Source organism: Pimephales promelas (genome assembly GCF_988280905.1).
Source record: "Pimephales promelas chromosome 3 unlocalized genomic scaffold, fPimPro1.hap1.1 SUPER_3_unloc_1, whole genome shotgun sequence".
Classification (NCBI taxonomy): Eukaryota; Metazoa; Chordata; class Actinopteri; order Cypriniformes; family Leuciscidae; genus Pimephales; species Pimephales promelas.
In genome coordinates, this window is record NW_028297295.1 from 247,438 (window position 1) to 263,883 (window position 16,446).

Consider the following 16,446-nt stretch of genomic DNA (forward strand, 5'->3'; position numbering starts at 1 on the left):
CAACAATAAAGCTTACAGCACCTGGTATTCCCAGGCGGTCTCCCATCCAAGTACTAACCAGGCCCGACCCTGCTTAGCTTCCGAGATCAGACGAGTTCGGGCGTTCTCAAGGTGGTATGGCCGTAAGCAAAATCTGCTGCCAAAATTGGGCTATTTGAATGGTTAGAACATTAGGGTAGTAAACCATATAAAGCTTACTAGGTCTCCCATCCAACAATAAAGCTTACAGCACCTGGTATTCCCAGGCGGTCTCCCATCCAAGTACTAACCAGGCCCGACCCTGCTTAGCTTCCGAGATCAGACGAGTTCGGGCGTTCTCAAGGTGGTATGGCCGTAAGCAAAATCTGCTGCCAAAATTGGGCTATTTGAATGGTTAGAACATTAGGGTAGTAAACCATATAAAGCTTACTAGGTCTCCCATCCAACAATAAAGCTTACAGCACCTGGTATTCCCAGGCGGTCTCCCATCCAAGTACTAACCAGGCCCGACCCTGCTTAGCTTCCGAGATCAGACGAGTTCGGGCGTTCTCAAGGTGGTATGGCCGTAAGCAAAATCTGCTGCCAAAATTGGGCTATTTGAATGGTTAGAACATTAGGGTAGTAAACCATATAAAGCTTACCAGGTCTCCCATCCAACAATAAAGCTTACAGCACCTGGTATTCCCAGGCGGTCTCCCATCCAAGTACTAACCAGGCCCGACCCTGCTTAGCTTCCGAGATCAGACGAGTTCGGGCGTTCTCAAGGTGGTATGGCCGTAAGCGAAATCTGCTGCCAAAATTGGGCTATTTGAAGAAAAAAAAAAGAGACTCTTTCAGGCTTTCTGAAGAAACTCAGAGACGATTTCAGGCATTTTGAGGGGGAAAAAAGACAATTTAGGATTTTTGAACAATTTCATTGACTCTTTTTTTTTTTTTTTTTTTTTAAACAATAAAGCTTACAGCACCTGGTATTCCCAGGCGGTCTCCCATCCAAGTACTAACCAGGCCCGACCCTGCTTAGCTTCCGAGATCAGACGAGTTCGGGCGTTCTCAAGGTGGTATGGCCGTAAGCAAAATCTGCTGCCAAAATTGGGCTTTTTGAATGGTTAGAACATTAGGGTAGTAAACCATATAAAGCTTACTAGGTCTCCCATCCAACAATAAAGCTTACAGCACCTGGTATTCCCAGGCGGTCTCCCATCCAAGTACTAACCAGGCCCGACCCTGCTTAGCTTCCGAGATCAGACGAGTTCGGGCGTTCTCAAGGTGGTATGGCCGTAAGCAAAATCTGCTGCCAAAATTGGGCTTTTTGAATGGTTAGAACATTAGGGTAGTAAACCATATAAAGCTTACTAGGTCTCCCATCCAACAATAAAGCTTACAGCACCTGGTATTCCCAGGCGGTCTCCCATCCAAGTACTAACCAGGCCCGACCCTGCTTAGCTTCCGAGATCAGACGAGTTCGGGCGTTCTCAAGGTGGTATGGCCGTAAGCCAAATCTGCTGCCAAAATTGGGCTATTTGAATGGTTAGAACATTAGGGTAGTAAACCATATAAAGCTTACTAGGTCTCCCATCCAACAATAAAGCTTACAGCACCTGGTATTCCCAGGCGGTCTCCCATCCAAGTACTAACCAGGCCCGACCCTGCTTAGCTTCCGAGATCAGACGAGTTCGGGCGTTCTCAAGGTGGTATGGCCGTAAGCGAAATCTGCTGCCAAAATTGGGCTATTTGAAGAAAAAAAAAAGAGACTCTTTCAGGCTTTCTGAAGAAACTCAGAGACGATTTCAGGCATTTTGAGGGGGAAAAAAGACAATTTAGGATTTTTGAACCATTTCATTGACTCTTTTTTTTTTTTTTTTTTAAACAATAAAGCTTACAGCACCTGGTATTCCCAGGCGGTCTCCCATCCAAGTACTAACCAGGCCCGACCCTGCTTAGCTTCCGAGATCAGACGAGTTCGGGCGTTCTCAAGGTGGTATGGCCGTAAGCAAAATCTGCTGCCAAAATTGGGCTATTTGAATGGTTAGAACATTAGGGTAGTAAACCATATAAAGCTTACTAGGTCTCCCATCCAACAATAAAGCTTACAGCACCTGGTATTCCCAGGCGGTCTCCCATCCAAGTACTAACCAGGCCCGACCCTGCTTAGCTTCCGAGATCAGACGAGTTCGGGCGTTCTCAAGGTGGTATGGCCGTAAGCAAAATCTGCTGCCAAAATTGGGCTATTTGAATGGTTAGAACATTAGGGTAGTAAACCATATAAAGCTTACTAGGTCTCCCATCCAACAATAAAGCTTACAGCACCTGGTATTCCCAGGCGGTCTCCCATCCAAGTACTAACCAGGCCCGACCCTGCTTAGCTTCCGAGATCAGACGAGTTCGGGCGTTCTCAAGGTGGTATGGCCGTAAGCAAAATCTGCTGCCAAAATTGGGCTATTTGAATGGTTAGAACATTAGGGTAGTAAACCATATAAAGCTTACTAGGTCTCCCATCCAACAATAAAGCTTACAGCACCTGGTATTCCCAGGCGGTCTCCCATCCAAGTACTAACCAGGCCCGACCCTGCTTAGCTTCCGAGATCAGACGAGTTCGGGCGTTCTCAAGGTGGTATGGCCGTAAGCAAAATCTGCTGCCAAAATTGGGCTATTTGAATGGTTAGAACATTAGGGTAGTAAACCATATAAAGCTTACCAGGTCTCCCATCCAACAATAAAGCTTACAGCACCTGGTATTCCCAGGCGGTCTCCCATCCAAGTACTAACCAGGCCCGACCCTGCTTAGCTTCCGAGATCAGACGAGTTCGGGCGTTCTCAAGGTGGTATGGCCGTAAGCGAAATCTGCTGCCAAAATTGGGCTATTTGAAGAAAAAAAAAAGAGACTCTTTCAGGCTTTCTGAAGAAACTCAGAGACGATTTCAGGCATTTTGAGGGGGAAAAAAGACAATTTAGGATTTTTGAACAATTTCATTGACTCTTTTTTTTTTTTTTTTTTTTTTAAACAATAAAGCTTACAGCACCTGGTATTCCCAGGCGGTCTCCCATCCAAGTACTAACCAGGCCCGACCCTGCTTAGCTTCCGAGATCAGACGAGTTCGGGCGTTCTCAAGGTGGTATGGCCGTAAGCAAAATCTGCTGCCAAAATTGGGCTTTTTGAATGGTTAGAACATTAGGGTAGTAAACCATATAAAGCTTACTAGGTCTCCCATCCAACAATAAAGCTTACAGCACCTGGTATTCCCAGGCGGTCTCCCATCCAAGTACTAACCAGGCCCGACCCTGCTTAGCTTCCGAGATCAGACGAGTTCGGGCGTTCTCAAGGTGGTATGGCCGTAAGCAAAATCTGCTGCCAAAATTGGGCTATTTGAATGGTTAGAACATTAGGGTAGTAAACCATATAAAGCTTACTAGGTCTCCCATCCAACAATAAAGCTTACAGCACCTGGTATTCCCAGGCGGTCTCCCATCCAAGTACTAACCAGGCCCGACCCTGCTTAGCTTCCGAGATCAGACGAGTTCGGGCGTTCTCAAGGTGGTATGGCCGTAAGCAAAATCTGCTGCCAAAATTGGGCTTTTTGAATGGTTAGAACATTAGGGTAGTAAACCATATAAAGCTTACTAGGTCTCCCATCCAACAATAAAGCTTACAGCACCTGGTATTCCCAGGCGGTCACCCATCCAAGTACTAACCAGGCCCGACCCTGCTTAGCTTCCGAGATCAGACGAGTTCGGGCGTTCTCAAGGTGGTATGGCCGTAAGCGAAATCTGCTGCCAAAATTGGGCTATTTGAAGAAAAAAAAAAGAGACTCTTTCAGGCTTTCTGAAGAAACTCAGAGACGATTTCAGGCATTTTGAGGGGGAAAAAAGACAATTTAGGATTTTTGAACAATTTCATTGACTCTTTTTTTTTTTTTTTTTTTTTTAAACAATAAAGCTTACAGCACCTGGTATTCCCAGGCGGTCTCCCATCCAAGTACTAACCAGGCCCGACCCTGCTTAGCTTCCGAGATCAGACGAGTTCGGGCGTTCTCAAGGTGGTATGGCCGTAAGCAAAATCTGCTGCCAAAATTGGGCTTTTTGAATGGTTAGAACATTAGGGTAGTAAACCATATAAAGCTTACTAGGTCTCCCATCCAACAATAAAGCTTACAGCACCTGGTATTCCCAGGCGGTCTCCCATCCAAGTACTAACCAGGCCCGACCCTGCTTGGCTTCCGAGATCAGACGAGTTCGGGCGTTCTCAAGGTGGTATGGCCGTAAGCAAAATCTGCTGCCAAAATTGGGCTATTTGAATGGTTAGAACATTAGGGTAGTAAACCATATAAAGCTTACTAGGTCTCCCATCCAACAATAAAGCTTACAGCACCTGGTATTCCCAGGCGGTCTCCCATCCAAGTACTAACCAGGCCCGACCCTGCTTAGCTTCCGAGATCAGACGAGTTCGGGCGTTCTCAAGGTGGTATGGCCGTAAGCAAAATCTGCTGCCAAAATTGGGCTTTTTGAATGGTTAGAACATTAGGGTAGTAAACCATATAAAGCTTACTAGGTCTCCCATCCAACAATAAAGCTTACAGCACCTGGTATTCCCAGGCGGTCACCCATCCAAGTACTAACCAGGCCCGACCCTGCTTAGCTTCCGAGATCAGACGAGTTCGGGCGTTCTCAAGGTGGTATGGCCGTAAGCCAAATCTGCTGCCAAAATTGGGCTATTTGAATGGTTAGAACATTAGGGTAGTAAACCATATAAAGCTTACTAGGTCTCCCATCCAACAATAAAGCTTACAGCACCTGGTATTCCCAGGCGGTCTCCCATCCAAGTACTAACCAGGCCCGACCCTGCTTAGCTTCCGAGATCAGACGAGTTCGGGCGTTCTCAAGGTGGTATGGCCGTAAGCGAAATCTGCTGCCAAAATTGGGCTATTTGAAGAAAAAAAAAAGAGACTCTTTCAGGCTTTCTGAAGAAACTCAGAGACGATTTCAGGCATTTTGAGGGGGAAAAAAGACAATTTAGGATTTTTGAACCATTTCATTGACTCTTTTTTTTTTTTTTTTAAACAATAAAGCTTACAGCACCTGGTATTCCCAGGCGGTCTCCCATCCAAGTACTAACCAGGCCCGACCCTGCTTAGCTTCCGAGATCAGACGAGTTCGGGCGTTCTCAAGGTGGTATGGCCGTAAGCAAAATCTGCTGCCAAAATTGGGCTATTTGAATGGTTAGAACATTAGGGTAGTAAACCATATAAAGCTTACTAGGTCTCCCATCCAACAATAAAGCTTACAGCACCTGGTATTCCCAGGCGGTCTCCCATCCAAGTACTAACCAGGCCCGACCCTGCTTAGCTTCCGAGATCAGACGAGTTCGGGCGTTCTCAAGGTGGTATGGCCGTAAGCAAAATCTGCTGCCAAAATTGGGCTATTTGAATGGTTAGAACATTAGGGTAGTAAACCATATAAAGCTTACTAGGTCTCCCATCCAACAATAAAGCTTACAGCACCTGGTATTCCCAGGCGGTCTCCCATCCAAGTACTAACCAGGCCCGACCCTGCTTAGCTTCCGAGATCAGACGAGTTCGGGCGTTCTCAAGGTGGTATGGCCGTAAGCAAAATCTGCTGCCAAAATTGGGCTATTTGAATGGTTAGAACATTAGGGTAGTAAACCATATAAAGCTTACTAGGTCTCCCATCCAACAATAAAGCTTACAGCACCTGGTATTCCCAGGCGGTCTCCCATCCAAGTACTAACCAGGCCCGACCCTGCTTAGCTTCCGAGATCAGACGAGTTCGGGCGTTCTCAAGGTGGTATGGCCGTAAGCAAAATCTGCTGCCAAAATTGGGCTATTTGAATGGTTAGAACATTAGGGTAGTAAACCATATAAAGCTTACTAGGTCTCCCATCCAACAATAAAGCTTACAGCACCTGGTATTCCCAGGCGGTCTCCCATCCAAGTACTAACCAGGCCCGACCCTGCTTAGCTTCCGAGATCAGACGAGTTCGGGCGTTCTCAAGGTGGTATGGCCGTAAGCGAAATCTGCTGCCAAAATTGGGCTATTTGAAGAAAAAAAAAAGAGACTCTTTCAGGCTTTCTGAAGAAACTCAGAGACGATTTCAGGCATTTTGAGGGGGAAAAAAGACAATTTAGGATTTTTGAACAATTTCATTGACTCTTTTTTTTTTTTTTTTTTTTTTAAACAATAAAGCTTACAGCACCTGGTATTCCCAGGCGGTCTCCCATCCAAGTACTAACCAGGCCCGACCCTGCTTAGCTTCCGAGATCAGACGAGTTCGGGCGTTCTCAAGGTGGTATGGCCGTAAGCAAAATCTGCTGCCAAAATTGGGCTTTTTGAATGGTTAGAACATTAGGGTAGTAAACCATATAAAGCTTACTAGGTCTCCCATCCAACAATAAAGCTTACAGCACCTGGTATTCCCAGGCGGTCTCCCATCCAAGTACTAACCAGGCCCGACCCTGCTTAGCTTCCGAGATCAGACGAGTTCGGGCGTTCTCAAGGTGGTATGGCCGTAAGCAAAATCTGCTGCCAAAATTGGGCTATTTGAATGGTTAGAACATTAGGGTAGTAAACCATATAAAGCTTACTAGGTCTCCCATCCAACAATAAAGCTTACAGCACCTGGTATTCCCAGGCGGTCTCCCATCCAAGTACTAACCAGGCCCGACCCTGCTTAGCTTCCGAGATCAGACGAGTTCGGGCGTTCTCAAGGTGGTATGGCCGTAAGCGAAATCTGCTGCCAAAATTGGGCTATTTGAAGAAAAAAAAAAGAGACTCTTTCAGGCTTTCTGAAGAAACTCAGAGACGATTTCAGGCATTTTGAGGGGGAAAAAAGACAATTTAGGATTTTTGAACCATTTCATTGACTCTTTTTTTTTTTTTTTTTAAACAATAAAGCTTACAGCACCTGGTATTCCCAGGCGGTCTCCCATCCAAGTACTAACCAGGCCCGACCCTGCTTAGCTTCCGAGATCAGACGAGTTCGGGCGTTCTCAAGGTGGTATGGCCGTAAGCAAAATCTGCTGCCAAAATTGGGCTATTTGAATGGTTAGAACATTAGGGTAGTAAACCATATAAAGCTTACTAGGTCTCCCATCCAACAATAAAGCTTACAGCACCTGGTATTCCCAGGCGGTCTCCCATTCAAGTACTAACCAGGCCCGACCCTGCTTAGCTTCCGAGATCAGACGAGTTCGGGCGTTCTCAAGGTGGTATGGCCGTAAGCAAAATCTGCTGCCAAAATTGGGCTATTTGAATGGTTAGAACATTAGGGTAGTAAACCATATAAAGCTTACTAGGTCTCCCATCCAACAATAAAGCTTACAGGACCTGGTATTCCCAGGCGGTCTCCCATCCAAGTACTAACCAGGCCCGACCCTGCTTAGCTTCCGAGATCAGACGAGTTCGGGCGTTCTCAAGGTGGTATGGCCGTAAGCAAAATCTGCTGCCAAAATTGGGCTATTTGAATGGTTAGAACATTAGGGTAGTAAACCATATAAAGCTTACTAGGTCTCCCATCCAACAATAAAGCTTACAGCACCTGGTATTCCCAGGCGGTCTCCCATCCAAGTACTAACCAGGCCCGACCCTGCTTAGCTTCCGAGATCAGACGAGTTCGGGCGTTCTCAAGGTGGTATGGCCGTAAGCGAAATCTGCTGCCAAAATTGGGCTATTTGAAGAAAAAAAAAGAGACTCTTTCAGGCTTTCTGAAGAAACTCAGAGACGATTTCAGGCATTTTGAGGGGGAAAAAAGACAATTTAGGATTTTTGAACCATTTCATTGACTCTTTTTTTTTTTTTTTTTAAACAATAAAGCTTACAGCACCTGGTATTCCCAGGCGGTCTCCCATCCAAGTACTAACCAGGCCCGACCCTGCTTAGCTTCCGAGATCAGACGAGTTCGGGCGTTCTCAAGGTGGTATGGCCGTAAGCTAAATCTGCTGCCAAAATTGGGCTATTTGAATGGTTAGAACATTAGGGTAGTAAACCATATAAAGCTTACTAGGTCTCCCATCCAACAATAAAGCTTACAGCACCTGGTGTTCCCAGGCGGTCTCCCATCCAAGTACTAACCAGGCCCGACCCTGCTTAGCTTCCGAGATCAGACGAGTTCGGGCGTTCTCAAGGTGGTATGGCCGTAAGCAAAATCTGCTGCCAAAATTGGGCTATTTGAATGGTTAGAACATTAGGGTAGTAAACCATATAAAGCTTACTAGGTCTCCCATCCAACAATAAAGCTTACAGCACCTGGTATTCCCAGGCGGTCTCCCATCCAAGTACTAACCAGGCCCGACCCTGCTTAGCTTCCGAGATCAGACGAGTTCGGGCGTTCTCAAGGTGGTATGGCCGTAAGCAAAATCTGCTGCCAAAATTGGGCTATTTGAATGGTTAGAACATTAGGGTAGTAAACCATGTAAAGCTTACTAGGTCTCCCATCCAACAATAAAGCTTACAGCACCTGGTATTCCCAGGCGGTCTCCCATCCAAGTACTAACCAGGCCCGACCCTGCTTAGCTTCCGAGATCAGACGAGTTCGGGCGTTTTCAAGGTGGTATGGCCGTAAGCAAAATCTGCTGCCAAAATTGGGCTATTTGAATGGTTAGAACATTAGGGTAGTAAACCATATAAAGCTTACTAGGTCTCCCATCCAACAATAAAGCTTACAGCACCTGGTATTCCCAGGCGGTCTCCCATCCAAGTACTAACCAGGCCCGACCCTGCTTAGCTTCCGAGATCAGACGAGTTCGGGCGTTCTCAAGGTGGTATGGCCGTAAGCAAAATCTGCTGCCAAAATTGGGCTATTTGAATGGTTAGAACATTAGGGTAGTAAACCATATAAAGCTTACTAGGTCTCCCATCCAACAATAAAGCTTACAGCACCTGGTATTCCCAGGCGGTCTCCCATCCAAGTACTAACCAGGCCCGACCCTGCTTAGCTTCCGAGATCAGACGAGTTCGGGCGTTCTCAAGGTGGTATGGCCGTAAGCGAAATCTGCTGCCAAAATTGGGCTATTTGAAGAAAAAAAAAGAGACTCTTTCAGGCTTTCTGAAGAAACTCAGAGACGATTTCAGGCATTTTGAGGGGGAAAAAGACAATTTAGGATTTTTGAACAATTTCATTGACTCTTTTTTTTTTTTTTTTTTTTTTAAACAATAAAGCTTACAGCACCTGGTATTCCCAGGCGGTCTCCCATCCAAGTACTAACCAGGCCCGACCCTGCTTAGCTTCCGAGATCAGACGAGTTCGGGCGTTCTCAAGGTGGTATGGCCGTAAGCAAAATCTGCTGCCAAAATTGGGCTTTTTGAATGGTTAGAACATTAGGGTAGTAAACCATATAAAGCTTACTAGGTCTCCCATCCAACAATAAAGCTTACAGCACCTGGTATTCCCAGGCGGTCTCCCATCCAAGTACTAACCAGGCCCGACCCTGCTTAGCTTCCGAGATCAGACGAGTTCGGGCGTTCTCAAGGTGGTATGGCCGTAAGCCAAATCTGCTGCCAAAATTGGGCTATTTGAATGGTTAGAACATTAGGGTAGTAAACCATATAAAGCTTACTAGGTCTCCCATCCAACAATAAAGCTTACAGCACCTGGTATTCCCAGGCGGTCTCCCATCCAAGTACTAACCAGGCCCGACCCTGCTTAGCTTCCGAGATCAGACGAGTTCGGGCGTTCTCAAGGTGGTATGGCCGTAAGCGAAATCTGCTGCCAAAATTGGGCTATTTGAAGAAAAAAAAAAGAGACTCTTTCAGGCTTTCTGAAGAAACTCAGAGACGATTTCAGGCATTTTGAGGGGGAAAAAAGACAATTTAGGATTTTTGAACCATTTCATTGACTCTTTTTTTTTTTTTTTTTAAAACAATAAAGCTTACAGCACCTGGTATTCCCAGGCGGTCTCCCATCCAAGTACTAACCAGGCCCGACCCTGCTTAGCTTCCGAGATCAGACGAGTTCGGGCGTTCTCAAGGTGGTATGGCCGTAAGCAAAATCTGCTGCCAAAATTGGGCTATTTGAATGGTTAGAACATTAGGGTAGTAAACCATATAAAGCTTACTAGGTCTCCCATCCAACAATAAAGCTTACAGCACCTGGTATTCCCAGGCGGTCTCCCATCCAAGTACTAACCAGGCCCGACCCTGCTTAGCTTCCGAGATCAGACGAGTTCGGGCGTTCTCAAGGTGGTATGGCCGTAAGCAAAATCTGCTGCCAAAATTGGGCTATTTGAATGGTTAGAACATTAGGGTAGTAAACCATATAAAGCTTACTAGGTCTCCCATCCAACAATAAAGCTTACAGCACCTGGTATTCCCAGGCGGTCTCCCATCCAAGTACTAACCAGGCCCGACCCTGCTTAGCTTCCGAGATCAGACGAGTTCGGGCGTTCTCAAGGTGGTATGGCCGTAAGCAAAATCTGCTGCCAAAATTGGGCTATTTGAATGGTTAGAACATTAGGGTAGTAAACCATATAAAGCTTACTAGGTCTCCCATCCAACAATAAAGCTTACAGCACCTGGTATTCCCAGGCGGTCTCCCATCCAAGTACTAACCAGGCCCGACCCTGCTTAGCTTCCGAGATCAGACGAGTTCGGGCGTTCTCAAGGTGGTATGGCCGTAAGCAAAATCTGCTGCCAAAATTGGGCTATTTGAATGGTTAGAACATTAGGGTAGTAAACCATATAAAGCTTACTAGGTCTCCCATCCAACAATAAAGCTTACAGCACCTGGTATTCCCAGGCGGTCTCCCATCCAAGTACTAACCAGGCCCGACCCTGCTTAGCTTCCGAGATCAGACGAGTTCGGGCGTTCTCAAGGTGGTATGGCCGTAAGCGAAATCTGCTGCCAAAATTGGGCTATTTGAAGAAAAAAAAAAGAGACTCTTTCAGGCTTTCTGAAGAAACTCAGAGACGATTTCAGGCATTTTGAGGGGGAAAAAAGACAATTTAGGATTTTTGAACCATTTCATTGACTCTTTTTTTTTTTTTTTTTAAACAATAAAGCTTACAGCACCTGGTATTCCCAGGCGGTCTCCCATCCAAGTACTAACCAGGCCCGACCCTGGTTAGCTTCCAAGATCAGACGAGTTCGGGCGTTCTCAAGGTGGTATGGCCGTAAGCAAAATCTGCTGCCAAAATTGGGCTATTTGAATGGTTAGAACATTAGGGTAGTAAACCATATAAAGCTTACTAGGTCTCCCATCCAACAATAAAGCTTACAGCACCTGGTATTCCCAGGCGGTCTCCCATCCAAGTACTAACCAGGCCCGACCCTGCTTAGCTTCCGAGATCAGACGAGTTCGGGCGTTCTCAAGGTGGTATGGCCGTAAGCGAAATCTGCTGCCAAAATTGGGCTATTTGAAGAAAAAAAAAAGAGACTCTTTCAGGCTTTCTGAAGAAACTCAGAGACGATTTCAGGCATTTTGAGGGGGAAAAAAGACAATTTAGGATTTTTGAACCATTTCATTGACTCTTTTTTTTTTTTTTTTTAAACAATAAAGCTTACAGCACCTGGTATTCCCAGGCGGTCTCCCATCCAAGTACTAACCAGGCCCGACCCTGCTTAGCTTCCGAGATCAGACGAGTTCGGGCGTTCTCAAGGTGGTATGGCCGTAAGCAAAATCTGCTGCCAAAATTGGGCTATTTGAATGGTTAGAACATTAGGGTAGTAAAACATATAAAGCTTACTAGGTCTCCCATCCAACAATAAAGCTTACAGCACCTGGTATTCCCAGGCGGTCTCCCATCCAAGTACTAACCAGGCCCGACCCTGCTTAGCTTCCGAGATCAGACGAGTTCGGGCGTTCTCAAGGTGGTATGGCCGTAAGCAAAATCTGCTGCCAAAATTGGGCTATTTGAATGGTTAGAACATTAGGGTAGTAAACCATATAAAGCTTACTAGGTCTCCCATCCAACAATAAAGCTTACAGCACCTGGTATTCCCAGGCGGTCTCCCATCCAAGTACTAACCAGGCCCGACCCTGCTTAGCTTCCGAGATCAGACGAGTTCGGGCGTTCTCAAGGTGGTATGGCCGTAAGCAAAATCTGCTGCCAAAATTGGGCTATTTGAATGGTTAGAACATTAGGGTAGTAAACCATATAAAGCTTACTAGGTCTCCCATCCAACAATAAAGCTTACAGCACCTGGTATTCCCAGGCGGTCTCCCATCCAAGTACTAACCAGGCCCGACCCTGCTTAGCTTCCGAGATCAGACGAGTTCGGGCGTTCTCAAGGTGGTATGGCCGTAAGCAAAATCTGCTGCCAAAATTGGGCTATTTGAATGGTTAGAACATTAGGGTAGTAAACCATATAAAGCTTACTAGGTCTCCCATCCAACAATAAAGCTTACAGCACCTGGTATTCCCAGGCGGTCTCCCATCCAAGTACTAACCAGGCCCGACCCTGCTTAGCTTCCGAGATCAGACGAGTTCGGGCGTTCTCAAGGTGGTATGGCCGTAAGCGAAATCTGCTGCCAAAATTGGGCTATTTGAAGAAAAAAAAAAGAGACTCTTTCAGGCTTTCTGAAGAAACTCAGAGACGATTTCAGGCATTTTGAGGGGGAAAAAAGACAATTTAGGATTTTTGAACCATTTCATTGACTCTTTTTTTTTTTTTTTTAAACAATAAAGCTTACAGCACCTGGTATTCCCAGGCGGTCTCCCATCCAAGTACTAACCAGGCCCGACCCTGCTTAGCTTCCGAGATCAGACGAGTTCGGGCGTTCTCAAGGTGGTATGGCCGTAAGCAAAATCTGCTGCCAAAATTGGGCTATTTGAATGGTTAGAACATTAGGGTAGTAAACCATATAAAGCTTACTAGGTCTCCCATCCAACAATAAAGCTTACAGCACCTGGTATTCCCAGGCGGTCTCCCATCCAAGTACTAACCAGGCCCGACCCTGCTTAGCTTCCGAGATCAGACGAGTTCGGGCGTTCTCAAGGTGGTATGGCCGTAAGCAAAATCTGCTGCCAAAATTGGGCTATTTGAATGGTTAGAACATTAGGGTAGTAAACCATATAAAGCTTACTAGGTCTCCCATCCAACAATAAAGCTTACAGCACCTGGTATTCCCAGGCGGTCTCCCATCCAAGTACTAACCAGGCCCGACCCTGCTTAGCTTCCGAGATCAGACGAGTTCGGGCGTTCTCAAGGTGGTATGGCCGTAAGCGAAATCTGCTGCCAAAATTGGGCTATTTGAATGGTTAGAACATTAGGGTAGTAAACCATGTAAAGCTTACTAGGTCTCCCATCCAACAATAAAGCTTACAGCACCTGGTATTCCCAGGCGGTCTCCCATCCAAGTACTAACCAGGCCCGACCCTGCTTAGCTTCCGAGATCAGACGAGTTCGGGCGTTCTCAAGGTGGTATGGCCGTAAGCAAAATCTGCTGCCAAAATTGGGCTATTTGAATGGTTAGAACATTAGGGTAGTAAACCATATAAAGCTTACTAGGTCTCCCATCCAACAATAAAGCTTACAGCACCTGGTATTCCCAGGCGGTCTCCCATCCAAGTACTAACCAGGCCCGACCCTGCTTAGCTTCCGAGATCAGACGAGTTCGGGCGTTCTCAAGGTGGTATGGCCGTAAGCGAAATCTGCTGCCAAAATTGGGCTATTTGAAGAAAAAAAAAAGAGACTCTTTCAGGCTTTCTGAAGAAACTCAGAGACGATTTCAGGCATTTTGAGGGGGAAAAAAGACAATTTAGGATTTTTGAACCATTTCATTGACTCTTTTTTTTTTTTTTTTTAAACAATAAAGCTTACAGCACCTGGTATTCCCAGGCGGTCTCCCATCCAAGTACTAACCAGGCCCGACCCTGCTTAGCTTCCGAGATCAGACGAGTTCGGGCGTTCTCAAGGTGGTATGGCCGTAAGCAAAATCTGCTGCCAAAATTGGGCTATTTGAATGGTTAGAACATTAGGGTAGTAAACCATATAAAGCTTACTAGGTCTCCCATCCAACAATAAAGCTTACAGCACCTGGTATTCCCAGGCGGTCTCCCATCCAAGTACTAACCAGGCCCGACCCTGCTTAGCTTCCGAGATCAGACGAGTTCGGGCGTTCTCAAGGTGGTATGGCCGTAAGCGAAATCTGCTGCCAAAATTGGGCTATTTGAAGAAAAAAAAAAGAGACTCTTTCAGGCTTTCTGAAGAAACTCAGAGACGATTTCAGGCATTTTGAGGGGGAAAAAAGACAATTTAGGATTTTTGAACCATTTCATTGACTCTTTTTTTTTTTTTTTTTTAAACAATAAAGCTTACAGCACCTGGTATTCCCAGGCGGTCTCCCATCCAAGTACTAACCAGGCCCGACCCTGCTTAGCTTCCGAGATCAGACGAGTTCGGGCGTTCTCAAGGTGGTATGGCCGTAAGCAAAATCTGCTGCCAAAATTGGGCTATTTGAATGGTTAGAACATTAGGGTAGTAAAACATATAAAGCTTACTAGGTCTCCCATCCAACAATAAAGCTTACAGCACCTGGTATTCCCAGGCGGTCTCCCATCCAAGTACTAACCAGGCCCGACCCTGCTTAGCTTCCGAGATCAGACGAGTTCGGGCGTTCTCAAGGTGGTATGGCCGTAAGCAAAATCTGCTGCCAAAATTGGGCTATTTGAATGGTTAGAACATTAGGGTAGTAAACCATATAAAGCTTACTAGGTCTCCCATCCAACAATAAAGCTTACAGCACCTGGTATTCCCAGGCGGTCTCCCATCCAAGTACTAACCAGGCCCGACCCTGCTTAGCTTCCGAGATCAGACGAGTTCGGGCGTTCTCAAGGTGGTATGGCCGTAAGCAAAATCTGCTGCCAAAATTGGGCTATTTGAATGGTTAGAACATTAGGGTAGTAAACCATATAAAGCTTACTAGGTCTCCCATCCAACAATAAAGCTTACAGCACCTGGTATTCCCAGGCGGTCTCCCATCCAAGTACTAACCAGGCCCGACCCTGCTTAGCTTCCGAGATCAGACGAGTTCGGGCGTTCTCAAGGTGGTATGGCCGTAAGCAAAATCTGCTGCCAAAATTGGGCTATTTGAATGGTTAGAACATTAGGGTAGTAAACCATATAAAGCTTACTAGGTCTCCCATCCAACAATAAAGCTTACAGCACCTGGTATTCCCAGGCGGTCTCCCATCCAAGTACTAACCAGGCCCGACCCTGCTTAGCTTCCGAGATCAGACGAGTTCGGGCGTTCTCAAGGTGGTATGGCCGTAAGCGAAATCTGCTGCCAAAATTGGGCTATTTGAAGAAAAAAAAAAGAGACTCTTTCAGGCTTTCTGAAGAAACTCAGAGACGATTTCAGGCATTTTGAGGGGGAAAAAAGACAATTTAGGATTTTTGAACCATTTCATTGACTCTTTTTTTTTTTTTTTTAAACAATAAAGCTTACAGCACCTGGTATTCCCAGGCGGTCTCCCATCCAAGTACTAACCAGGCCCGACCCTGCTTAGCTTCCGAGATCAGACGAGTTCGGGCGTTCTCAAGGTGGTATGGCCGTAAGCAAAATCTGCTGCCAAAATTGGGCTATTTGAATGGTTAGAACATTAGGGTAGTAAACCATATAAAGCTTACTAGGTCTCCCATCCAACAATAAAGCTTACAGCACCTGGTATTCCCAGGCGGTCTCCCATCCAAGTACTAACCAGGCCCGACCCTGCTTAGCTTCCGAGATCAGACGAGTTCGGGCGTTCTCAAGGTGGTATGGCCGTAAGCAAAATCTGCTGCCAAAATTGGGCTATTTGAATGGTTAGAACATTAGGGTAGTAAACCATATAAAGCTTACTAGGTCTCCCATCCAACAATAAAGCTTACAGCACCTGGTATTCCCAGGCGGTCTCCCATCCAAGTACTAACCAGGCCCGACCCTGCTTAGCTTCCGAGATCAGACGAGTTCGGGCGTTCTCAAGGTGGTATGGCCGTAAGCGAAATCTGCTGCCAAAATTGGGCTATTTGAATGGTTAGAACATTAGGGTAGTAAACCATGTAAAGCTTACTAGGTCTCCCATCCAACAATAAAGCTTACAGCACCTGGTATTCCCAGGCGGTCTCCCATCCAAGTACTAACCAGGCCCGACCCTGCTTAGCTTCCGAGATCAGACGAGTTCGGGCGTTCTCAAGGTGGTATGGCCGTAAGCAAAATCTGCTGCCAAAATTGGGCTATTTGAATGGTTAGAACATTAGGGTAGTAAACCATATAAAGCTTACTAGGTCTCCCATCCAACAATAAAGCTTACAGCACCTGGTATTCCCAGGCGGTCTCCCATCCAAGTACTAACCAGGCCCGACCCTGCTTAGCTTCCGAGATCAGACGAGTTCGGGCGTTCTCAAGGTGGTATGGCCGTAAGCGAAATCTGCTGCCAAAATTGGGCTATTTGAAGAAAAAAAAAAGAGACTCTTTCAGGCTTTCTGAAGAAACTCAGAGACGATTTCAGGCATTTTGAGGGGGAAAAAAGACAATTTAG

At 46.2% G+C, this 16,446-nt stretch overlaps 72 non-coding genes across 72 annotated transcripts; all 72 read right to left on the reverse strand.

The window, feature by feature from the left end:
- Positions 1-9: 9 nt before the first annotated feature.
- Positions 10-128, reverse strand: LOC148963056 (5S ribosomal RNA). The gene has a single exon (XR_016151281.1). It is a non-coding gene; the product is annotated as a 5S ribosomal RNA (ribosomal RNA).
- Positions 129-220: 92 nt separating this feature from the next.
- Positions 221-339, reverse strand: LOC148963057 (5S ribosomal RNA). The gene has a single exon (XR_016151282.1). It is a non-coding gene; the product is annotated as a 5S ribosomal RNA (ribosomal RNA).
- A 92-nt stretch (positions 340-431) lies between these two features.
- On the reverse strand, positions 432-550 carry LOC148963058 (5S ribosomal RNA). Its single transcript, XR_016151283.1, has one exon. It is a non-coding gene; the product is annotated as a 5S ribosomal RNA (ribosomal RNA).
- Positions 551-642: 92 nt separating this feature from the next.
- LOC148963059 (5S ribosomal RNA) lies at positions 643-761 on the reverse strand. Its single transcript, XR_016151284.1, has one exon. It is a non-coding gene; the product is annotated as a 5S ribosomal RNA (ribosomal RNA).
- A 171-nt stretch (positions 762-932) lies between these two features.
- On the reverse strand, positions 933-1,051 carry LOC148963060 (5S ribosomal RNA). The gene has a single exon (XR_016151285.1). It is a non-coding gene; the product is annotated as a 5S ribosomal RNA (ribosomal RNA).
- Positions 1,052-1,143: 92 nt separating this feature from the next.
- LOC148963061 (5S ribosomal RNA) lies at positions 1,144-1,262 on the reverse strand. The gene has a single exon (XR_016151286.1). It is a non-coding gene; the product is annotated as a 5S ribosomal RNA (ribosomal RNA).
- A 92-nt stretch (positions 1,263-1,354) lies between these two features.
- On the reverse strand, positions 1,355-1,473 carry LOC148963062 (5S ribosomal RNA). The gene has a single exon (XR_016151287.1). It is a non-coding gene; the product is annotated as a 5S ribosomal RNA (ribosomal RNA).
- Positions 1,474-1,565: 92 nt separating this feature from the next.
- LOC148963063 (5S ribosomal RNA) lies at positions 1,566-1,684 on the reverse strand. Its single transcript, XR_016151289.1, has one exon. It is a non-coding gene; the product is annotated as a 5S ribosomal RNA (ribosomal RNA).
- A 168-nt stretch (positions 1,685-1,852) lies between these two features.
- LOC148963064 (5S ribosomal RNA) lies at positions 1,853-1,971 on the reverse strand. Its single transcript, XR_016151290.1, has one exon. It is a non-coding gene; the product is annotated as a 5S ribosomal RNA (ribosomal RNA).
- A 92-nt stretch (positions 1,972-2,063) lies between these two features.
- On the reverse strand, positions 2,064-2,182 carry LOC148963065 (5S ribosomal RNA). Its single transcript, XR_016151291.1, has one exon. It is a non-coding gene; the product is annotated as a 5S ribosomal RNA (ribosomal RNA).
- Positions 2,183-2,274: 92 nt separating this feature from the next.
- LOC148963066 (5S ribosomal RNA) lies at positions 2,275-2,393 on the reverse strand. Its single transcript, XR_016151292.1, has one exon. It is a non-coding gene; the product is annotated as a 5S ribosomal RNA (ribosomal RNA).
- Positions 2,394-2,485: 92 nt separating this feature from the next.
- On the reverse strand, positions 2,486-2,604 carry LOC148963067 (5S ribosomal RNA). Its single transcript, XR_016151293.1, has one exon. It is a non-coding gene; the product is annotated as a 5S ribosomal RNA (ribosomal RNA).
- Positions 2,605-2,696: 92 nt separating this feature from the next.
- Positions 2,697-2,815, reverse strand: LOC148963068 (5S ribosomal RNA). The gene has a single exon (XR_016151295.1). It is a non-coding gene; the product is annotated as a 5S ribosomal RNA (ribosomal RNA).
- Positions 2,816-2,987: 172 nt separating this feature from the next.
- LOC148963069 (5S ribosomal RNA) lies at positions 2,988-3,106 on the reverse strand. The gene has a single exon (XR_016151296.1). It is a non-coding gene; the product is annotated as a 5S ribosomal RNA (ribosomal RNA).
- Positions 3,107-3,198: 92 nt separating this feature from the next.
- LOC148963070 (5S ribosomal RNA) lies at positions 3,199-3,317 on the reverse strand. Its single transcript, XR_016151297.1, has one exon. It is a non-coding gene; the product is annotated as a 5S ribosomal RNA (ribosomal RNA).
- Positions 3,318-3,409: 92 nt separating this feature from the next.
- LOC148963071 (5S ribosomal RNA) lies at positions 3,410-3,528 on the reverse strand. Its single transcript, XR_016151298.1, has one exon. It is a non-coding gene; the product is annotated as a 5S ribosomal RNA (ribosomal RNA).
- Positions 3,529-3,620: 92 nt separating this feature from the next.
- LOC148963072 (5S ribosomal RNA) lies at positions 3,621-3,739 on the reverse strand. Its single transcript, XR_016152750.1, has one exon. It is a non-coding gene; the product is annotated as a 5S ribosomal RNA (ribosomal RNA).
- A 172-nt stretch (positions 3,740-3,911) lies between these two features.
- LOC148963073 (5S ribosomal RNA) lies at positions 3,912-4,030 on the reverse strand. The gene has a single exon (XR_016151299.1). It is a non-coding gene; the product is annotated as a 5S ribosomal RNA (ribosomal RNA).
- Positions 4,031-4,122: 92 nt separating this feature from the next.
- LOC148963074 (5S ribosomal RNA) lies at positions 4,123-4,241 on the reverse strand. Its single transcript, XR_016153214.1, has one exon. It is a non-coding gene; the product is annotated as a 5S ribosomal RNA (ribosomal RNA).
- Positions 4,242-4,333: 92 nt separating this feature from the next.
- LOC148963075 (5S ribosomal RNA) lies at positions 4,334-4,452 on the reverse strand. The gene has a single exon (XR_016151301.1). It is a non-coding gene; the product is annotated as a 5S ribosomal RNA (ribosomal RNA).
- Positions 4,453-4,544: 92 nt separating this feature from the next.
- Positions 4,545-4,663, reverse strand: LOC148963076 (5S ribosomal RNA). Its single transcript, XR_016152861.1, has one exon. It is a non-coding gene; the product is annotated as a 5S ribosomal RNA (ribosomal RNA).
- Positions 4,664-4,755: 92 nt separating this feature from the next.
- On the reverse strand, positions 4,756-4,874 carry LOC148963077 (5S ribosomal RNA). The gene has a single exon (XR_016151302.1). It is a non-coding gene; the product is annotated as a 5S ribosomal RNA (ribosomal RNA).
- Positions 4,875-5,040: 166 nt separating this feature from the next.
- LOC148963078 (5S ribosomal RNA) lies at positions 5,041-5,159 on the reverse strand. The gene has a single exon (XR_016151303.1). It is a non-coding gene; the product is annotated as a 5S ribosomal RNA (ribosomal RNA).
- A 92-nt stretch (positions 5,160-5,251) lies between these two features.
- On the reverse strand, positions 5,252-5,370 carry LOC148963079 (5S ribosomal RNA). The gene has a single exon (XR_016151304.1). It is a non-coding gene; the product is annotated as a 5S ribosomal RNA (ribosomal RNA).
- A 92-nt stretch (positions 5,371-5,462) lies between these two features.
- Positions 5,463-5,581, reverse strand: LOC148963080 (5S ribosomal RNA). The gene has a single exon (XR_016151305.1). It is a non-coding gene; the product is annotated as a 5S ribosomal RNA (ribosomal RNA).
- Positions 5,582-5,673: 92 nt separating this feature from the next.
- On the reverse strand, positions 5,674-5,792 carry LOC148963081 (5S ribosomal RNA). The gene has a single exon (XR_016151306.1). It is a non-coding gene; the product is annotated as a 5S ribosomal RNA (ribosomal RNA).
- A 92-nt stretch (positions 5,793-5,884) lies between these two features.
- On the reverse strand, positions 5,885-6,003 carry LOC148963082 (5S ribosomal RNA). The gene has a single exon (XR_016151307.1). It is a non-coding gene; the product is annotated as a 5S ribosomal RNA (ribosomal RNA).
- A 172-nt stretch (positions 6,004-6,175) lies between these two features.
- Positions 6,176-6,294, reverse strand: LOC148963083 (5S ribosomal RNA). The gene has a single exon (XR_016151308.1). It is a non-coding gene; the product is annotated as a 5S ribosomal RNA (ribosomal RNA).
- A 92-nt stretch (positions 6,295-6,386) lies between these two features.
- LOC148963084 (5S ribosomal RNA) lies at positions 6,387-6,505 on the reverse strand. The gene has a single exon (XR_016151309.1). It is a non-coding gene; the product is annotated as a 5S ribosomal RNA (ribosomal RNA).
- A 92-nt stretch (positions 6,506-6,597) lies between these two features.
- Positions 6,598-6,716, reverse strand: LOC148963085 (5S ribosomal RNA). Its single transcript, XR_016151310.1, has one exon. It is a non-coding gene; the product is annotated as a 5S ribosomal RNA (ribosomal RNA).
- Positions 6,717-6,883: 167 nt separating this feature from the next.
- LOC148963086 (5S ribosomal RNA) lies at positions 6,884-7,002 on the reverse strand. The gene has a single exon (XR_016151312.1). It is a non-coding gene; the product is annotated as a 5S ribosomal RNA (ribosomal RNA).
- Positions 7,003-7,094: 92 nt separating this feature from the next.
- LOC148963087 (5S ribosomal RNA) lies at positions 7,095-7,213 on the reverse strand. Its single transcript, XR_016153199.1, has one exon. It is a non-coding gene; the product is annotated as a 5S ribosomal RNA (ribosomal RNA).
- A 92-nt stretch (positions 7,214-7,305) lies between these two features.
- Positions 7,306-7,424, reverse strand: LOC148963088 (5S ribosomal RNA). Its single transcript, XR_016153409.1, has one exon. It is a non-coding gene; the product is annotated as a 5S ribosomal RNA (ribosomal RNA).
- A 92-nt stretch (positions 7,425-7,516) lies between these two features.
- LOC148963089 (5S ribosomal RNA) lies at positions 7,517-7,635 on the reverse strand. Its single transcript, XR_016151313.1, has one exon. It is a non-coding gene; the product is annotated as a 5S ribosomal RNA (ribosomal RNA).
- A 166-nt stretch (positions 7,636-7,801) lies between these two features.
- On the reverse strand, positions 7,802-7,920 carry LOC148963090 (5S ribosomal RNA). Its single transcript, XR_016151314.1, has one exon. It is a non-coding gene; the product is annotated as a 5S ribosomal RNA (ribosomal RNA).
- Positions 7,921-8,012: 92 nt separating this feature from the next.
- Positions 8,013-8,131, reverse strand: LOC148963091 (5S ribosomal RNA). Its single transcript, XR_016153157.1, has one exon. It is a non-coding gene; the product is annotated as a 5S ribosomal RNA (ribosomal RNA).
- Positions 8,132-8,223: 92 nt separating this feature from the next.
- Positions 8,224-8,342, reverse strand: LOC148963092 (5S ribosomal RNA). Its single transcript, XR_016151315.1, has one exon. It is a non-coding gene; the product is annotated as a 5S ribosomal RNA (ribosomal RNA).
- A 92-nt stretch (positions 8,343-8,434) lies between these two features.
- Positions 8,435-8,553, reverse strand: LOC148963093 (5S ribosomal RNA). The gene has a single exon (XR_016150848.1). It is a non-coding gene; the product is annotated as a 5S ribosomal RNA (ribosomal RNA).
- Positions 8,554-8,645: 92 nt separating this feature from the next.
- LOC148963094 (5S ribosomal RNA) lies at positions 8,646-8,764 on the reverse strand. Its single transcript, XR_016151316.1, has one exon. It is a non-coding gene; the product is annotated as a 5S ribosomal RNA (ribosomal RNA).
- Positions 8,765-8,856: 92 nt separating this feature from the next.
- On the reverse strand, positions 8,857-8,975 carry LOC148963095 (5S ribosomal RNA). Its single transcript, XR_016151317.1, has one exon. It is a non-coding gene; the product is annotated as a 5S ribosomal RNA (ribosomal RNA).
- A 170-nt stretch (positions 8,976-9,145) lies between these two features.
- Positions 9,146-9,264, reverse strand: LOC148963096 (5S ribosomal RNA). Its single transcript, XR_016151318.1, has one exon. It is a non-coding gene; the product is annotated as a 5S ribosomal RNA (ribosomal RNA).
- Positions 9,265-9,356: 92 nt separating this feature from the next.
- On the reverse strand, positions 9,357-9,475 carry LOC148963097 (5S ribosomal RNA). Its single transcript, XR_016151319.1, has one exon. It is a non-coding gene; the product is annotated as a 5S ribosomal RNA (ribosomal RNA).
- Positions 9,476-9,567: 92 nt separating this feature from the next.
- LOC148963098 (5S ribosomal RNA) lies at positions 9,568-9,686 on the reverse strand. The gene has a single exon (XR_016151320.1). It is a non-coding gene; the product is annotated as a 5S ribosomal RNA (ribosomal RNA).
- A 168-nt stretch (positions 9,687-9,854) lies between these two features.
- LOC148963099 (5S ribosomal RNA) lies at positions 9,855-9,973 on the reverse strand. Its single transcript, XR_016151321.1, has one exon. It is a non-coding gene; the product is annotated as a 5S ribosomal RNA (ribosomal RNA).
- A 92-nt stretch (positions 9,974-10,065) lies between these two features.
- On the reverse strand, positions 10,066-10,184 carry LOC148963100 (5S ribosomal RNA). Its single transcript, XR_016151323.1, has one exon. It is a non-coding gene; the product is annotated as a 5S ribosomal RNA (ribosomal RNA).
- A 92-nt stretch (positions 10,185-10,276) lies between these two features.
- Positions 10,277-10,395, reverse strand: LOC148963101 (5S ribosomal RNA). The gene has a single exon (XR_016151324.1). It is a non-coding gene; the product is annotated as a 5S ribosomal RNA (ribosomal RNA).
- Positions 10,396-10,487: 92 nt separating this feature from the next.
- Positions 10,488-10,606, reverse strand: LOC148963102 (5S ribosomal RNA). Its single transcript, XR_016151325.1, has one exon. It is a non-coding gene; the product is annotated as a 5S ribosomal RNA (ribosomal RNA).
- Positions 10,607-10,698: 92 nt separating this feature from the next.
- On the reverse strand, positions 10,699-10,817 carry LOC148963103 (5S ribosomal RNA). The gene has a single exon (XR_016151326.1). It is a non-coding gene; the product is annotated as a 5S ribosomal RNA (ribosomal RNA).
- A 167-nt stretch (positions 10,818-10,984) lies between these two features.
- On the reverse strand, positions 10,985-11,103 carry LOC148963104 (5S ribosomal RNA). The gene has a single exon (XR_016153446.1). It is a non-coding gene; the product is annotated as a 5S ribosomal RNA (ribosomal RNA).
- A 92-nt stretch (positions 11,104-11,195) lies between these two features.
- Positions 11,196-11,314, reverse strand: LOC148963105 (5S ribosomal RNA). The gene has a single exon (XR_016151327.1). It is a non-coding gene; the product is annotated as a 5S ribosomal RNA (ribosomal RNA).
- Positions 11,315-11,481: 167 nt separating this feature from the next.
- On the reverse strand, positions 11,482-11,600 carry LOC148963106 (5S ribosomal RNA). The gene has a single exon (XR_016151328.1). It is a non-coding gene; the product is annotated as a 5S ribosomal RNA (ribosomal RNA).
- Positions 11,601-11,692: 92 nt separating this feature from the next.
- LOC148963107 (5S ribosomal RNA) lies at positions 11,693-11,811 on the reverse strand. Its single transcript, XR_016151329.1, has one exon. It is a non-coding gene; the product is annotated as a 5S ribosomal RNA (ribosomal RNA).
- A 92-nt stretch (positions 11,812-11,903) lies between these two features.
- Positions 11,904-12,022, reverse strand: LOC148963108 (5S ribosomal RNA). Its single transcript, XR_016151330.1, has one exon. It is a non-coding gene; the product is annotated as a 5S ribosomal RNA (ribosomal RNA).
- Positions 12,023-12,114: 92 nt separating this feature from the next.
- LOC148963109 (5S ribosomal RNA) lies at positions 12,115-12,233 on the reverse strand. The gene has a single exon (XR_016151331.1). It is a non-coding gene; the product is annotated as a 5S ribosomal RNA (ribosomal RNA).
- Positions 12,234-12,325: 92 nt separating this feature from the next.
- On the reverse strand, positions 12,326-12,444 carry LOC148963110 (5S ribosomal RNA). The gene has a single exon (XR_016151332.1). It is a non-coding gene; the product is annotated as a 5S ribosomal RNA (ribosomal RNA).
- Positions 12,445-12,610: 166 nt separating this feature from the next.
- Positions 12,611-12,729, reverse strand: LOC148963111 (5S ribosomal RNA). The gene has a single exon (XR_016151335.1). It is a non-coding gene; the product is annotated as a 5S ribosomal RNA (ribosomal RNA).
- A 92-nt stretch (positions 12,730-12,821) lies between these two features.
- Positions 12,822-12,940, reverse strand: LOC148963112 (5S ribosomal RNA). The gene has a single exon (XR_016151336.1). It is a non-coding gene; the product is annotated as a 5S ribosomal RNA (ribosomal RNA).
- A 92-nt stretch (positions 12,941-13,032) lies between these two features.
- Positions 13,033-13,151, reverse strand: LOC148963113 (5S ribosomal RNA). Its single transcript, XR_016151337.1, has one exon. It is a non-coding gene; the product is annotated as a 5S ribosomal RNA (ribosomal RNA).
- Positions 13,152-13,243: 92 nt separating this feature from the next.
- On the reverse strand, positions 13,244-13,362 carry LOC148963114 (5S ribosomal RNA). The gene has a single exon (XR_016151338.1). It is a non-coding gene; the product is annotated as a 5S ribosomal RNA (ribosomal RNA).
- A 92-nt stretch (positions 13,363-13,454) lies between these two features.
- Positions 13,455-13,573, reverse strand: LOC148963115 (5S ribosomal RNA). The gene has a single exon (XR_016151339.1). It is a non-coding gene; the product is annotated as a 5S ribosomal RNA (ribosomal RNA).
- Positions 13,574-13,740: 167 nt separating this feature from the next.
- Positions 13,741-13,859, reverse strand: LOC148963116 (5S ribosomal RNA). The gene has a single exon (XR_016151340.1). It is a non-coding gene; the product is annotated as a 5S ribosomal RNA (ribosomal RNA).
- Positions 13,860-13,951: 92 nt separating this feature from the next.
- On the reverse strand, positions 13,952-14,070 carry LOC148963117 (5S ribosomal RNA). Its single transcript, XR_016151341.1, has one exon. It is a non-coding gene; the product is annotated as a 5S ribosomal RNA (ribosomal RNA).
- A 168-nt stretch (positions 14,071-14,238) lies between these two features.
- On the reverse strand, positions 14,239-14,357 carry LOC148963118 (5S ribosomal RNA). The gene has a single exon (XR_016151342.1). It is a non-coding gene; the product is annotated as a 5S ribosomal RNA (ribosomal RNA).
- A 92-nt stretch (positions 14,358-14,449) lies between these two features.
- LOC148963119 (5S ribosomal RNA) lies at positions 14,450-14,568 on the reverse strand. The gene has a single exon (XR_016151343.1). It is a non-coding gene; the product is annotated as a 5S ribosomal RNA (ribosomal RNA).
- A 92-nt stretch (positions 14,569-14,660) lies between these two features.
- Positions 14,661-14,779, reverse strand: LOC148963120 (5S ribosomal RNA). The gene has a single exon (XR_016151344.1). It is a non-coding gene; the product is annotated as a 5S ribosomal RNA (ribosomal RNA).
- A 92-nt stretch (positions 14,780-14,871) lies between these two features.
- On the reverse strand, positions 14,872-14,990 carry LOC148963121 (5S ribosomal RNA). The gene has a single exon (XR_016151346.1). It is a non-coding gene; the product is annotated as a 5S ribosomal RNA (ribosomal RNA).
- A 92-nt stretch (positions 14,991-15,082) lies between these two features.
- On the reverse strand, positions 15,083-15,201 carry LOC148963122 (5S ribosomal RNA). Its single transcript, XR_016151347.1, has one exon. It is a non-coding gene; the product is annotated as a 5S ribosomal RNA (ribosomal RNA).
- A 166-nt stretch (positions 15,202-15,367) lies between these two features.
- Positions 15,368-15,486, reverse strand: LOC148963123 (5S ribosomal RNA). The gene has a single exon (XR_016151348.1). It is a non-coding gene; the product is annotated as a 5S ribosomal RNA (ribosomal RNA).
- A 92-nt stretch (positions 15,487-15,578) lies between these two features.
- LOC148963124 (5S ribosomal RNA) lies at positions 15,579-15,697 on the reverse strand. The gene has a single exon (XR_016151349.1). It is a non-coding gene; the product is annotated as a 5S ribosomal RNA (ribosomal RNA).
- A 92-nt stretch (positions 15,698-15,789) lies between these two features.
- LOC148963125 (5S ribosomal RNA) lies at positions 15,790-15,908 on the reverse strand. The gene has a single exon (XR_016151351.1). It is a non-coding gene; the product is annotated as a 5S ribosomal RNA (ribosomal RNA).
- A 92-nt stretch (positions 15,909-16,000) lies between these two features.
- On the reverse strand, positions 16,001-16,119 carry LOC148963126 (5S ribosomal RNA). The gene has a single exon (XR_016151352.1). It is a non-coding gene; the product is annotated as a 5S ribosomal RNA (ribosomal RNA).
- A 92-nt stretch (positions 16,120-16,211) lies between these two features.
- Positions 16,212-16,330, reverse strand: LOC148963127 (5S ribosomal RNA). Its single transcript, XR_016151353.1, has one exon. It is a non-coding gene; the product is annotated as a 5S ribosomal RNA (ribosomal RNA).
- Between the last annotated feature and the right edge of the window lie 116 nt (positions 16,331-16,446).